The following is a 14,556-nucleotide window of genomic DNA, read 5'->3' as shown; positions in this document are numbered from 1 at the left end:
TTATTTCACCTAGCATAAGGTTCATATGTATTGTAGCATGTATCAGAATTTTGTTCCTTTACAAGGCTGAATAATATTCCGCTGTCTGTATATTTCACATTTTGCTTATTGGTTCACTTGGGTTGCTTCCATCTTCTGGCTGTTGTGAATAATGCTGCTGTGAATATGGGCATACAGTAGTCTCTTTGAGACCTTGCTTTCGTTTCTTTTTTCCTTCGGTTTTATTGAGATATAATTGATGCATAGCACTGTGTAAGTTTAAGGTGCACGGCATAATGATTTGATTTACATACATCATGAAATGATTATCACAGTAAGTTTAGTGAACACCCATTATCTCATGTTTGGTTTCCTGGTGGCTCACATGGTAAAGAATCAGCCTGCAATGCAGGAAACCCAGGTTTGATCCCTGGGTCAGGAAGATCTCTTGGAGAAGGAAACGGCAACTACTCCAGTATTCTTGCCTGGAAAATCCCATGGACAGAGGAGCCTGGAGGGCTGCAGTCCATGGGGTCACAAAGAGTCAAACACAACTGAGTGACTAACACTTTCACTTTCATCACCTCATATAGACACAAAATTAAAGAAATAGAAAAAATTTTTCCTTGAGATGAGAACTCTCAAGATTTGCTATCTTACAACTTTCATACATAACATATAGTTCTGAGTTCAGTCGCTCAGTCGTGTCCGACTCTTTGCGACCCCGTGAATCGCAGCACACCAGGCCTCCCTGTCCATCACCAACTCCCGGAGTTCACTCAGACTCACGTCCATCGAGTTAGTGATGCCATCCAGCCATCTCATCCTCTGTCGTCCCCTTCTCCTCCTGCCCCCAATCCCTCCCAGCATCAGAGTCTTTTCCAATGAATCAACTCTTCGCATGAGGTGGCCAAAGTACTGGAGTTTCAGCTTTAGCATCATTCCTTTCAAAGAAATCCCAGGACTGATCTCCTTCAGAATGGACTGATTGGATCTCCTTGCAGTCCAAGGGACTCTCTAGAGTCTTCTCCAACACCACAGTTCAAAAGCATCAATTATTTGGCGCTCAGCTTTCTTTACAGTCCAACTCTCACATCCATACATGACCACTGGAAAAACCATAACCTTGATGTTGTACATTACATCACTAGTACTTAATTATCTTATAGCTATGAATTTGTACCTTTTGATTACTTTCATCCAGTTCTCCCTCCTTCCCCTTCCTGCCTTGGTAACCACAAAGTTGACCTCTTTTTCTATGAGTTTGTTTGTTTTGAAGTACAGTTGACCTACAACACTATGTTAGTTCCAGTTACCCATCATAGTGATTTAATATTTCTATATATTTCAAATGATCACCATGCTAAGTCTGCTTACGATATATCACCATACAAAGATATTTCTTAATTATTGAATATATTCCCCAGATTGTACATTTCATACCAGAGATTCATTTATTTTACAGCTGAAAGTTTGTACCTCTTGATCTCCCTTACCTATCTCTTTCCTCCCCCAGCTCCCCTTCCCTCTGGAAATCACTTATTTGTTCTCTGTATCTATAATTATGTTTTGTTTATTCATTTGTTTTGTTTTTTAGATTCCAAATATAAATGAAATCATCCTTCTTTTGATCTTTTACATTTTAATTTGATGGCTATCTGTTCTGTTTGAATTCCTTTCTCTTTATTATGGTGTGTTTGTTTATTATAGATTTTTGGTTTATGGTAACCATGAAAGTTTTTACATAGTTATATGTCTATATGGGCTTCCCTGGTGGCTCAGTGGTTAAGAATCCACCTGCCAGTGTAGAAGACATGGATTTGATCCCTGGGTCAAGAAGATCTCAGGAGAAGGAAATGGCAACCCACTCCAGTATTCCTGCCTGGGAAGTATTATGGACAGAGGAGCCTGGGGAGCTACAGTTCATGGGATTACAAAAAAGTTGGAGATGACTTAGCTTCTAAACAACAACCACGTGGGTGTGTGTGTGTGTGTGTGTGTGTGTGTGTGTGTATGTGATTATTTTAAGCTGCAGATCTTTTAAGTTCAAATGCATTTTAACAACCCTGCATTTTTACTCTCCCCCCCAACCCATGTTTGCTGATTTTGAAATCATATTCTATTACATCTTTGTGTATACCTTAACTACTTACTGTGGATATAGATTATTTTTGTCTTTTAACTTTCCTACTAGCTTTATGTATGGTTGGTTTATTACATTTACCAATGAGATTTTGCCTTTTGTAATTTTCTTTTTTAAATTTTTATTTATTTATTTTTGACTGTGCTAGGTCTTCATTGCTGCATGGGCTTTTCTCTAGTTGCATCTAGCGGGGATTACTCTCTAGTTGCAGTGTACAAGCTTCTTATTGTGATGGCTTCTCTTGTCACAGAGCGCGGGCTCTAGGGCATGTGGGCTTCATTAGTTGTGGGATCCCTAAATCAGGGATCGAACCCATTTTTCCTGTGTTGGCCAGCAGATTCTTTACCACTGAGCCACCAGGGAAGCCCCTTTTGTAGTTTTTGTATTTCTAGTTGTGGATTTTCTTTTTACTCAGAGAAGTTACCTAAACATTTCTTTAAGAAACATTTATTTATATGACTGCACTGGGTCTTTGTTTGGTACATGGGATCTTCAGTGTGGCGTGTGGGCTCTAGGTTGCAGAGCGGGCTTCTCCAGTTGCGTCATGTGAGCTTCTCTCTAGTTGCGGTGCAGGGGCTCAGGAGTTGTGGCGTGCAGGTTTAATTGCCTTGCAGCATGTGGAATCTTGGTTCTCTGACTAGGGATTGAACCCACATCCCCTGCATTGGAAGGTGGGTTCTTAACCATGCTAAATGTTTCTGTAAAGCTGGTTTGCTGCTGCTGCTAAGTCGCTTCAGTCATGTCCGACTCTGTGCGACCCCATAGACGGCAGCCCACCAGGCTCCCCCGTCCCTGGGATTCTCCAGGCAAGAACACTGGAGTGGGGTGCCATTTCCTTCTCCAATGTATGAAAGTTTAAAGTGAAAGTGAAGTCGCTCAGTCATGTCCGACTCTTAGCGACCCCATGGACTGCAGCCCACCAGGCTCCTCCGTCCATGGGATTTTCCAGGCAAGAGTACTGGAGTGGGGTGCCACTGCCCTCTCCGAAAGCTGGTTTGGTGGTGCTGAACTCTTAGCTAGCCTTTGCTTGTCAGTAAAACTTCATATTTCTCTATCAAATCTGAATGAAAGCCTTGGGAGGTTAAGTATTCTTGGTTATAGGTTTTTCTATTTCATCATTTTAAATATATTGTGCCACTCCCTCTGGCCTTCAGAATTCTACTGAACAGCCTTATGGGAGTTCATCTGTAACTTTTTGCTTTTACGTTGCTTATTTTTAATATTCTCTCTTCTTTAGTTTTTGCCGTTTTAATTACAGTGTGTTTACTTGTCATCCTCTTTGGATTGATCCTTTTGGGATCTCTCTGTTTCCTGGGCCTGAATGTTTGTTTTCTTTTCCAGGTTAGGTAAGTTTTCCTGTATTATATCTTGAAATATGTTCTCTGTCTCTTTTTTCCCACTTTTCCTTCTGGGACCCCTACAATGTGAATGTTAGTGTGCTTGATATTGTCTGAGAGGTCTTTCAAGCTGTCTTCATTTCTTTTCTTTTTTCTTTTTAGCTTTAGTGATTTTCACGACGCTGTCTTCCAGCTTGCTGCTCTGTACCTCTGTATCATCTAATCTACTGTTGCTGCCTTCTAGTGTATTTTTCATTTCATTTACTGTATTTTTCAACTCTTTTTGGTTCTTTTTTATATTCTCCAACTCTGTGTTAAAAACCTCTAACTTCTGACTCTCTTCATCCAGTCTTCTCCTGAGTTCCTTGAACATCTTTATGATCATTATCGTGAACTCTTTATTGAATAGATTGCTTATCTCCACTCACTTAGTTCTTTTGGAGATTTAATCTTGTTCCTTCATTTGGAGCATATTCTTCTGTCACCTCATTTTGCCTGATTTGCTGTTTTTATTTTCATGTATTTGGTAGATTGGTTTCTTTCCTGATCTTAGAGAAATGTATGTGGGATTTTCCAGACAAGAGTACTGGAGTGGTTTGCCATTGCCTTCTCTGGAACCAGGGCTAGGAGCCTGGATATGAGGCGTGGACTCCTCATTCTTTGAGGAGAACCATGGTAATTGTAATTGTCTTCCCATTTAGGCAATTGTAATTGCCTTCCTGGGGATGTGAGTCTTGACTATACCATATCACCACCCCTCCTACCCATCTTTTCTTCTTTATATCTTTAGCTGTAGAAGAAATCCTTTCTGCTGGTCTTCCAGTTTTTCTCATCAGTATTTCCTCTATAAATAATTGTGATTTTGGCATACCCATTGGAGGAAGTGAGTTCAAGGTCTTTCATCCTCTTGGCCACTTCTCTTGATTCTTTTGGATACCCAGAAGTGGAATTGCTGGATTGTATGATAGTTCCATTTTTAATTTTTTTTGAGAAATTGCCACACCATTGTCTACAGTGGCTGCACCACTGTACATTCCCACTGGCAGTTCCCATCTCTTCATGTCCTCAATAACAACTGTAATATTCTAGTTTTTTTTTTTTTTTTGATCGTAGCCATCCTAATGAGTGTTTTCGATTTTCATTTTTTTTGTGCTTTGCATTTTCCTAAAGACCCATGATTTTGAGCATCTTTTCATGTGCTTATTGGCCATTTGTATATCTTCTTTAGAGCAATGTCTACTTGAGTCCTTTGTACCCTTTTAAATTGATTGTTGTTAAGTTTTAAGGAGTTCTTTATATATTCTAGATATTAGCTCCATATCAGATAAATGATTTGCAGATACTTTGTCCATTGTGTGGGTTGCCTTTCACTCTTCTGACTATGTCTTTTGATGCTCAGAATTTCTCTGTTTTAAAATATTTTATTATTTATGACTTAAGATATTTAAAAAGAATAATACAGTAAGTATCCTTGTGTCTACTATCCAGCAAATTAAATATTACTAAATAAGTTGAAGGCCCCTGGGTTTTCCCTTCTTGATCACAAATCCCTTGCCATCTCTCAAAGGTAACCAGTAGTGAATTTGATGTTTTGCTGACTAATTTATATTCCAAAGTCAGCCTCTTAGTGTATTAGAAGCTTACCATGACAGAGAATACTGCAGAAGTCCTTGGAATGCTGCGATGAGAAGGGTTAATTCTTAGATTTCTGGGTTTTTTTTTTTTTTTTAAGTTGAAAGCCCAGTTTGGCACGCTGTCAAATAGTTTTATGTAACAGGTGCACAGACATGTTTTTTGAATGACTGTTTGGTACCCACGTACTTTTGATGGAAAATAATTAAAATACCACTATTACATCATTTTGATGTGAGTTCTACGTATCTTTTCAGTTAGGATTAATATTTGCTTTGCTAGTAAATAGCCAGCTATGGCAAAGTGAATGTTTTCTTAGAGGTAGTGAAATGGAGGGGCAAACTTGAGTTTGGAGCATTTAGCTATAACTGCAAACAGTCCATTTAGCTGCCTCTGTTAATTGAGACTTGTAGACAGGACAAGCAGAATAAGAGAGATGTACAAGTGTTACATTCCTAGTTTAAAAAATGAGCTGTAAGTTCTGAAAAAGAGGAGTGATTCTTGTCAGGTCTGACTCTGGTCAAGGACCTGTTGAAACAAGTAGTGTGATGTTCACAGGATTGTAGTGAAGGACCTGACCTCCATGTAAAGTGAAAATAAGATTCTTCTCTAGTGAGGCCATAACGAGAGCAGCAGCAACTGCCAGTTCTGCCGTGACTGCCTAAACGTAGTGGCTGTGTGAGGTGGCCAGAGCAGGAAATGACTGGGCGACAGTAGGCGTGTCCGGGGAAGGAGTTGTTCTGGCTCTGGCCAAGTGCTTACACAGGTGAGAGTGTCACTTTAAACATACAAAGACCTGCTGGCTGGAGGAGGAGCTGCTTCCTGAGGATCAGGTGCACATCTGAAGGGATGAGCTCATTCTTCCAAGCAGACCTGCCCTAGATGCTGAGTGAATGTTTTCCTTATTGCAAGTCCTGCAGCTGAGAGAATCAGGAAATGGTTGAAGCTTTAGCCACTTTGTAAGTAGCAAAAAAAAAAAAATAGAAGCAGTTTTGGGACTCTTCTGAAATGTGTGGTTGTAAATATCACGGTGAAGGCGACACATGTGCACATTTGTTTTTTCTCCAAGTTGAGGATTGCGGTAAAGTGTACCATGGGTTGAGGAAAGCTTTGGTGGTTCTAGCTTTATTCTAGTGATTCTTTTTGAGGTGATTTAATAATTTATTTCCTAGACTGTCTTGTTTTATTTTTCTTCTTTAGGAAATAAAAATCTTGAGGGCTCCCTTTTAATTAATAAAGATCATTATGGCTTTTTTAAAGCTTTAGTTTGTGGGACTTACTTCACTTTTTAGTCCATTCTGCTTACTTTCAGAGCTCTATGCCTGATTCTGTTTTACTTTTTGTTTTAATTTGCCTATTCAGTTTAAGTAAGCTTCTTTAAAATTAAGTTGGCTTAAAAGAGAAATATCAATTATTAATTAGTTTTTCTTAAACTTTTTTTCTTTTGAGATATTTCTCAAAATTCACTCAGAATTAGTTGTGATATATTCTTTACCCAGTTTCTCCCAGTGGTAACATCTTGAAAAACTATAGTACAGAGTCACAACCAGCATACTGACATTGATACAGTGAAGGTACAGAGCATTTTCACCACCATAGGATACATCATATTTCCCTTTTACAGCTACACCCACTTGCTTTACACCTACCTGCTCCTTAACTCTTGTCAACCAGTAACTGAAAAATCAGTTTTTAAGCAAGAAGTTTTGTCTGCTGTCTTAAGTAGTTTTGTGTTAGAGAGCTACATAGCCTTATGAAAAAGAGCCGTAGGTAGACTGCAATAGATTTTGATTCATTGTAGCTCTTTGACCTTGGGTAAATAATTTAAGTTTCTCTGTGCTTCAATTCCCCTATATATAGAATAGCATAATGGTATATTAATTTCTTTGTAACCTATTTAAAGGGTTTTTGAGAAATTCTAAATGTCTTTTAAAAGTATTGTATCAGTTTAGTTCAGTTCAGTCACTCAGTCATTTCCGACTCTTTGCAACCCCATGGACTTCAGCACACCAGGCCTCCCTGTCCATCACCAGCTCCCGGAGTTTACACAGCTCATGTCCATTGAGTCAGTGATGCCATCCAACCATCTCATCCTCTGTCGTTCCCTTCTTCTCCCGCCTTCAATCTTTCCCAGCATCCGGGTCTTTTCCTGTGAGTCAGTTCTTTGCATCGGATGGCCAAAGTACTGGAGTTTCAGCTTCAGCATCAGTCCTTCCAATGAATATTCAGGACTGATTTCCTTTATGATGGACTGGTTGGATCTCCTTTCAGTCCAAGGGACTCTCAAGATTCTTCTCCAACACCCAGTTCAAAAGCATCAATTCTTCGGCGCTCGGCTTTCTTTATAGTCCAATTCTCACATCTGTACATGACCACTGGAAAAACCATAGCTTTGACTAGGTGGACCTTTCTTGGCAAAGTAATATCTCTGCTTTTTAATATGCTGTCTAGGTTGGTCGTAACTTCTCTTCCAAGGAGCAAGCATCTTTTAATTTCATGGCTGCAGTCACCACTGGCAGTGATTTTGGAGCCCAGAAAGATAGTCTGTCATTGTTTCTCCATCTATTTTCCATGAAGTGATGGGACCAGATGCCATGATCTTAGTTTTCTGAATGTTGAATTTTAAGCCAACTTTTTCACTCTCCTCTTGCACTTTCATCAAGAGGCTCTTTAGTTCTTCTTCGCTTTCTGCCATAAGGGTGGTGAGATGAGATTCTAAATGTCTTTTAAAGAGAAGTACTGTATAAATTATTATTAACAGCAAGGACAATAGTTTTCAAACTGGAAAGTATATAGCAAATTCTAAACTAGAAACTAGCCCAGGATAGTAAGTAAGAATGATCATTTTAAAGTGAATTAAAATTTTAAGGCTCAGTTGAGTTTCATATTACTGAATTAACTGGCTGATGATTTCAGAGTCACCGTTGTTAATCTTTGAGAAATCATAAAGACCAGAAAGAGTCAACCATCCTGATATCCAAGGAAAAAAGGAAAGTAGTTGGAAAACTGCAGACCTGTAAAATTAATGTTAATCCAGAAAAATTACATAAGTGGTCAAACAGATGATATGGCGTATTAACCAAGAAGATTTAGTTTAGGTTTGATTATTATAAATAATTTCTTGTTATTTCTATTCTTAAATTCTGTTACATCTCTTTAGAACCACTAGGTTATTAGATCAAATTTAAAACATGTTAATTAGATATGTAGGTATTACAAAGATGAAGGAATAGTTAATTTGACAGATGATGACTATAGCTTGAAAAATTATGCCCATAAGGTGAAATCATGGGGTCAAACTGAAATTAAATTTATCAAGTATAAGTCCTGTGTTTAAACTCAAAACCTCAAATGCCCAGTAACAGGATGAGGAAGAGCTGGTTGGGCAGTGGTTCATGTGAAAAATAACTGGGAATTTTGGTTAATCACAAATGTAACAGTAATTGCCTAGGTAGTATGGCTGCCAAAAATGCCTTTAGCTATGTTACAAGTTTATCCAGGTCACAAAACTATTGGTTTCAATATATTTTTGTACTAGTTTGGAAACACATTTTGCATATTGGCTTAAGTGTACACTGACAAAGTTGAAAGCATTCTAAGGGAGGCAGACTAGACCAAAAATGGTCTGAATCCATTTATGTAGGAAACTGTTGGGATTTGGGTATTGGGAAATTGTAAAATAATTTAAAATGAATGTGTAGAAAGTTATTTAAATTTTATGGCATTTAAAATGGAAAAAATATATAATACCACGTTCCCACCTTTCAGAATTAACTACTATTAACATTTATTTTTCTTCTTTCCCTCTTAGAAATAAAACAATAGAGATAAAATCGAAGCCCCTTTCCTCTTTCTCCCTACAAGGAAGTTTATCTTATTTTTATCAAAGTAACCTATGTGCATAGTTTAAAAAATTTGAATAGTTTATATGCATAGAAGAAAGAATAGCAGTTATCCTCTCTCACAGTGGCAACCACAATCAGCTCTCTTAAGTATTTGTAATAGTATACTTATAACAATTACTTTTTTTTTTTTTAGCAATTACTTTTAAAAGCTATTAAATCTATAAAAAGTGTTTAATATGAGGGACATGAGGTATTGGCACTTTTAAACACATATATGTCTTCTCCCTTATATTTTTAACTTAGTTACGTATTTTGTGAGTGAAATCATTGTTGTTTATATTATACAGATATTGAACTTGGGCTATATACTCTGATGATAATTTTTTCCTTACATGGCTTTTAATTTTCCATAGACATAATGGCCTTGCTTTTTTGTGTTTCTTTTTGACTGCACTGGGTGCTCATTGCTTTGTCCAGTTGCAGCGAGCAGGGGCTTCTCTATAGTTGTGAAGCGTGGGCTTCTCATTGCAGTGACTTCTCTGTTTCTGAGCACAGGCTCAGTAGTTGGGCCTTGAGGGCTCTAGAGCGTGGGCTCAGGAGTTGTGGTGCACGGCTTAGTTGCTCCACAGTATGTAGGATCTTCCTGGACAGGGATTGAACCTGTGTCCAGTGCATTGGCAGCGGATTCTTATCCACTGTGCCACCAGGGAAGTCCTGCTTTGCTTTTTCCATTTGATTGGTGTTCAAAGTTCTGATCAGTATTATAGAGGACTTCCCTGGTGGCTCAGATGGTAAAGCGTCTGCCTACAATGTGGGTTCAGTCCCTGGGTTGGGAAGATCTCTTGGAGAAGGAAATGGCAACCCACTCCAGTATTCTTGCCTGAAAAATCTATGGACGGAGGAACCTGGTAGGCTATAGTCCACGGGGTCACAAAGAGTCGGACACGATTGTGCTGGTAGGCTAAGACTCGTAGATAGGATCTAAAACTTGACTCCATTCATTCAAATTCAGTAAATAAGTTATCAATCTTTTTCCCCCCTTAGAAATCTACCTTGTGTATTCCATTTTAAAAATGATATATAGCATTAAATCTTAAGACTATATCACATTGTATTTATCCATTCTCCTTTATGAACATTTAAATTGTTTTCGGTTTTCCTCTATTTAAAAAAGATACATGTATGGGAATTTTCCTAGGCTACAATGAGAAGTGAAATTGCTAGTTATCTATTGCTGCGTAACAAATTACCTCAAAATTTTGCAACTTAAAACATATTTGTTATCTCTGTTTCTGTGAGTCTGGTATCAAGGTATATCTCTCATAGGCTGTCATCAAGTTGTTAACAGGGGCTTTGATTTCATGTGAAGATTCAACTGGGGGATGATCACTTTCCAGGTTCTGCCTCTCATGTGGCATGACTCAGTTGCTCACAGCTTAATTGATTGAGGACCTTAGTTCTTTACTAGCTTGTTGGCTGAAGCATCCTTTAGTTCCTTGCCTTGTGGGAGTCTCCATACAACACAGAGACTTCCATGACAGTGAAGAAGATGGAAGCCAGAGTCTATAACCTAATCCTGGAAATGACATCCCATCACCTTTGCTACATTCTGTTCATTAGAAGCAAGTTACCAGATCCAGTCCATAGATTAAGGGTGGGGATTATATGAGGGGATGAATAAAGTTGTATACTGCTTTCAGTCATGGCTGTAGTATAGAGTATTTAGCTTGGAAAGAGATGATTAAGGGAATGCACGAGTTTTGTCTTCTAAATTTGAAAGGCTTGCAGGCGTGCATGCTAATAAGTCTCTTCAGTCATGTCTGACTCTTTCTGAATCCCACCAGGCTCCTCTGTCCATGGGGATTCTCCAGACAAGAATGTTAGAATGGATTGCAATGCCTTTTTCAGGGGATCTTCTCGACCCAGGATTGAACCTGCGTCTCTTATGTCTCCTGCGTTGGCAGGAGGGTTTTTTACCAGTTGCGCCACCTGGGAAGCCCAAAAGGCTTACATAAAGAGGAAATAGTAGATCTGTTTTTGATCAGAGATTAAACTAAGAGCGGTGGATGGAAATTAAATTGTATGGCCTTATAGGATAATGTGATTTCTGTTCTTCAACATATTCTGATAGAAGGTAGGTGATCACTTGTAAAAAGGATTATAAAAAAGTTTCTTGCATTAGGTTAGAAACTTAACTGTATGCTCTCTAAAGATTATTTCTACTCTAAGATTTTGTGATTATAAACGGGTGAGTTTCAAACTGTTAGTATTTGAGTAGTCTATTAATCACTACTCGGGAAGAAGTGTATAGGATTACATGTGTATTTGCATATATGAGGCTTCATTTAGAAGATCTAGGTTAAAAAGTTCGGAGGAGAGCTATAAATTTACACTTTTAATTACTGATTAATTATTACTGTTCTTATCCTGTTTTTATATTCCTTTGGCTACCATGAAATGTTTACTGATACAATTCTTATTTTAAAATAATAGCAGTAACTCAGTTTTTTTTCTTCTAACAAAAATCTTTTTATTGTAAAGAAAATAGAAAATACAAATAAGGAAAAAATTAAGAAGTAAATATCTTATAATCTTCACACCCAAAGATTATACTAGCAATAACTATATTAACACCATGGTATAATGGTATATTGGAGAAGGCGATGGCACCCCACTCCAGTACTCTTGCCTGGAAAATCCCATGGACGGAGGAGCCTGGTAGGCTGCAGTCCATGGGGTCGCTGAGGGTCGGACACGACTGAGCGACTTCACTTTCACTTTTCACTTTCATGCATCGGAGAAGGAAATGGCAACCCACTCCAATGTTCTTGCCTGGAGAATCCCAGGGACGGGGGAGCCTGGTGGGCTGCCGTCTGTGGGGTTGCACAGAGTCGGACACAACTGAAGTGACTTAGCAGCAGCAGCAGCAGCAGCTTAATGGTATATGGGGCTTCCCTGGTGTCTCAGTGGTGAAAAATCTGCCTGCAGTGCAGAAGATGCAGGAAGCTCGGGTTTGATCCCTGGGTCAGAAAGATCCCCTGGAGGTGGAAATGGCAACCCACTTCAGTATTCTTGCCTGGAGAATCCCCTGAACAGAGGAGCCTGGCAGGTTACAGTCCATGGGGTTGCAAAGAGTTGGACGTTATTGAAATGACTGAGCACGCACACATAATGATATATAATCTCTCTGCCCTGTTTCCTTATTTGTGGTACTATGTTCTATAGTATCACTGCAAATGCTGAATTAATTAATACTGAATTATTGCTCCTAGGGGAAATACAGGGTTAGAGTCCTCTGAGCTGCTGGTTGCATTTTTGTTAACTAATCAACATGTAACCTTGTTTTATGTGTGTTTTTGTTAAGACACGTTATTTAATATATATTATTGATTCATTAACATTGAACTCATGGTGAATAGCACTGTAATTTATGCCTGAATTAACCTTATCTAACACATGTATTCTGTAGAAGGCACATCACAGCCTTCTTGCACCTAGAAACTACTAGACAGCACTTCTGCACTACACTTGGGAGTCATTTTAAACAGTGAAGTCACCCACCAAAAGCACAAAAATGTGAAAAATATTGCACTAAATAAACCACTAAAAGGACACTCATTTATAGTTTGAAATCTGAAGCCAGAAGGCTGCATATCTCCCAGCCTTGGACCTCAGTTGGTAATGTACACATCAGGCAACTCAAATTTTTCACCATCTGTGCATTCACATGTCCGTGAATGACCATGAAAATGTTGCAGGTCTTGATTTTGAGGTTACACATGAATTTTAGTGAGTAGGAAAATTTACCTATGAGGAATCCATGTAATAAGGATTGACTCTGTGTGTGTAGTAGCTTTTGTTTTCCATTTTGCTTAATTTTATAAAAATGAACAGTTTTGAAAATACTGTTATAACCTGCCCTTTTCACCTAACATTCTAACCATTCATTCATTCAGCAAGTTATTTATGTATGCTCACTATGTGTCTGCATAGTGTACTAGACTCTGAAGATTTGGGTTGTTGTTGTTCAGTCACCAAGTTGTATCCGACTCTTTGTGACCCCACGGACTGCAGCATTACAGGCTTCCCTGTCCCTCACCGTCTCCTGGAGTCTGCCCAAGTTCATATCCGTTGAATTAGTGATGCCATCCAACCATCTCATCCTCTGTTGCCCCCTTCTCCTTCTACCTTCAGTCTTTCCCAGCATCAGGGTCTTTTCCAATGAATCGGCTGTTCACAACAGGTGGCCAAAGTATTGGAGCTTCGGCTTCAGCATCAGTCCTTCCAAGGAGTATTCAGGGTTGATTTCCTTTAAGACTGACTTGTTTGATCTCCTTGCTGTTCAAGGGACTCTCTGAAGATACAGTAGCAAGTAAGATAAACAAAGGCCTGCCTTTTGGAGCTTGTGTTCTAATGGGAAAGGCAGATAATGAGAAATGCCTGGTAGTGATAAATTCAATATAAAAAAATAAAGCAGGGTAAGGAGATAGGTGTTTGATAATTTTATTTCATTATTTTAATTTAATACACTTTTAAAAAGTAAATACTGATTTTATTGGTAGTTGGCAATTTTAATTAATTTTACTGAAATATAGTTCAATAAATTGATTTACAATGTTGTGTTTCTGGTGTACAGCAAAGTAATTCAGTTATATATATCATTTATACATCTGAAGTATATGGTTATATACAATTATAAATGTAATAACTATATTTATATATAATTATTAACATTTAAACTTTTTATTTATTTATTTTTGTCTGTGCTAGGTCTTGGTTGCCACATGTGGGCTTTTTTCTAGTTGTAGAGAGTGGAGGCTAGTCTCTAGTTGTGGCACACAGACTTCTCTTGTTGCAGAACACAGACTCTAGGGCGTGCAGGCTTCAACTGTTACAGCACACAGGCTCCGGAGTTTGGGCTCAGTAGTTGTGGCCTACGGGCTTAGCTGTGGGAGTCTTTCTAGACCAGGGATGAACCCACTGAATGAGCAGGTGAATGCTTATAATCACTGAACCACCAGGGAAGCCCGAGGAGGGTACCATTTAAGTAGAGACCTAATTGAAGTAAAGTAGTAGCCTATGCAAAGAGCTGGGGAATGGGCATTCAATGGAGAGAGATTCATGGTGGAAAAGCCTTGAGATGGGAACTAGCTTGTCATTTTCTGAAAAATGATGGGGTGGGCAGAGAGCAGTAAAAATGAAATTGTTGAGAGAAGTAGGGACTAAATCATGAGGGATTTAAGATTAAGGATCCATGGGCTTCCCTGGTGGTCCAGTGGTTAAGAGTCCCTTGAAATGCAGGGAATGCTGACTGGATCTCTAATTGGGGATCTAAGATCCCACTTGCTGAGGAACAACTAAGCCCACATGCCGCCACCACAGAGTCTTCCTCAGACCATAACAAAAGATCCCCCATGCTGCAGCTAAGACTGGAAGCAGCCAAATAAATAAATAAATAAATAAGATTAGAAATCTGGATTTCATTCAGAGTGTAATGGGAACTTATTGGAGTGTTTTATGTGGAATAATAATATTGATTTTTTAAAAAAGATTATTCTGGTTGCTGTGTGAAGAAGTGATTGTAATGGAAGCAAGGACAGCACATACTGGCTATTGCAGT

General features: G+C 38.7%; 1 protein-coding gene across 10 annotated transcripts in view; it reads left to right on the top strand.

Moving 5' to 3' along the window:
* USP54 (ubiquitin specific peptidase 54) overlaps positions 1-14,556 on the top strand; it is a 130,009-nt gene that overhangs the window by 21,000 nt on the left and 94,453 nt on the right. Inside the window, exon 1 of one of the 10 annotated variants that reach the window (XM_070781917.1) lies at positions 5,558-6,050. The exons of the other annotated variants lie outside the window; for them this stretch is intronic. The gene's annotated coding sequence lies outside the window, so the exon portion shown is untranslated. Of the gene's footprint in view, positions 1-5,557; positions 6,051-14,556 lie in introns of those variants that run through there. 10 annotated transcript variants of the gene reach the window in all.

This window comes from Bos indicus, chromosome 28, assembly GCF_029378745.1.
Source record: "Bos indicus isolate NIAB-ARS_2022 breed Sahiwal x Tharparkar chromosome 28, NIAB-ARS_B.indTharparkar_mat_pri_1.0, whole genome shotgun sequence".
NCBI classification, from domain to species: domain Eukaryota; kingdom Metazoa; phylum Chordata; class Mammalia; order Artiodactyla; family Bovidae; genus Bos; species Bos indicus.
Note: the sequence above shows the minus strand (reverse complement) of the source record. Positions and strands in the feature narration are given on the sequence as shown.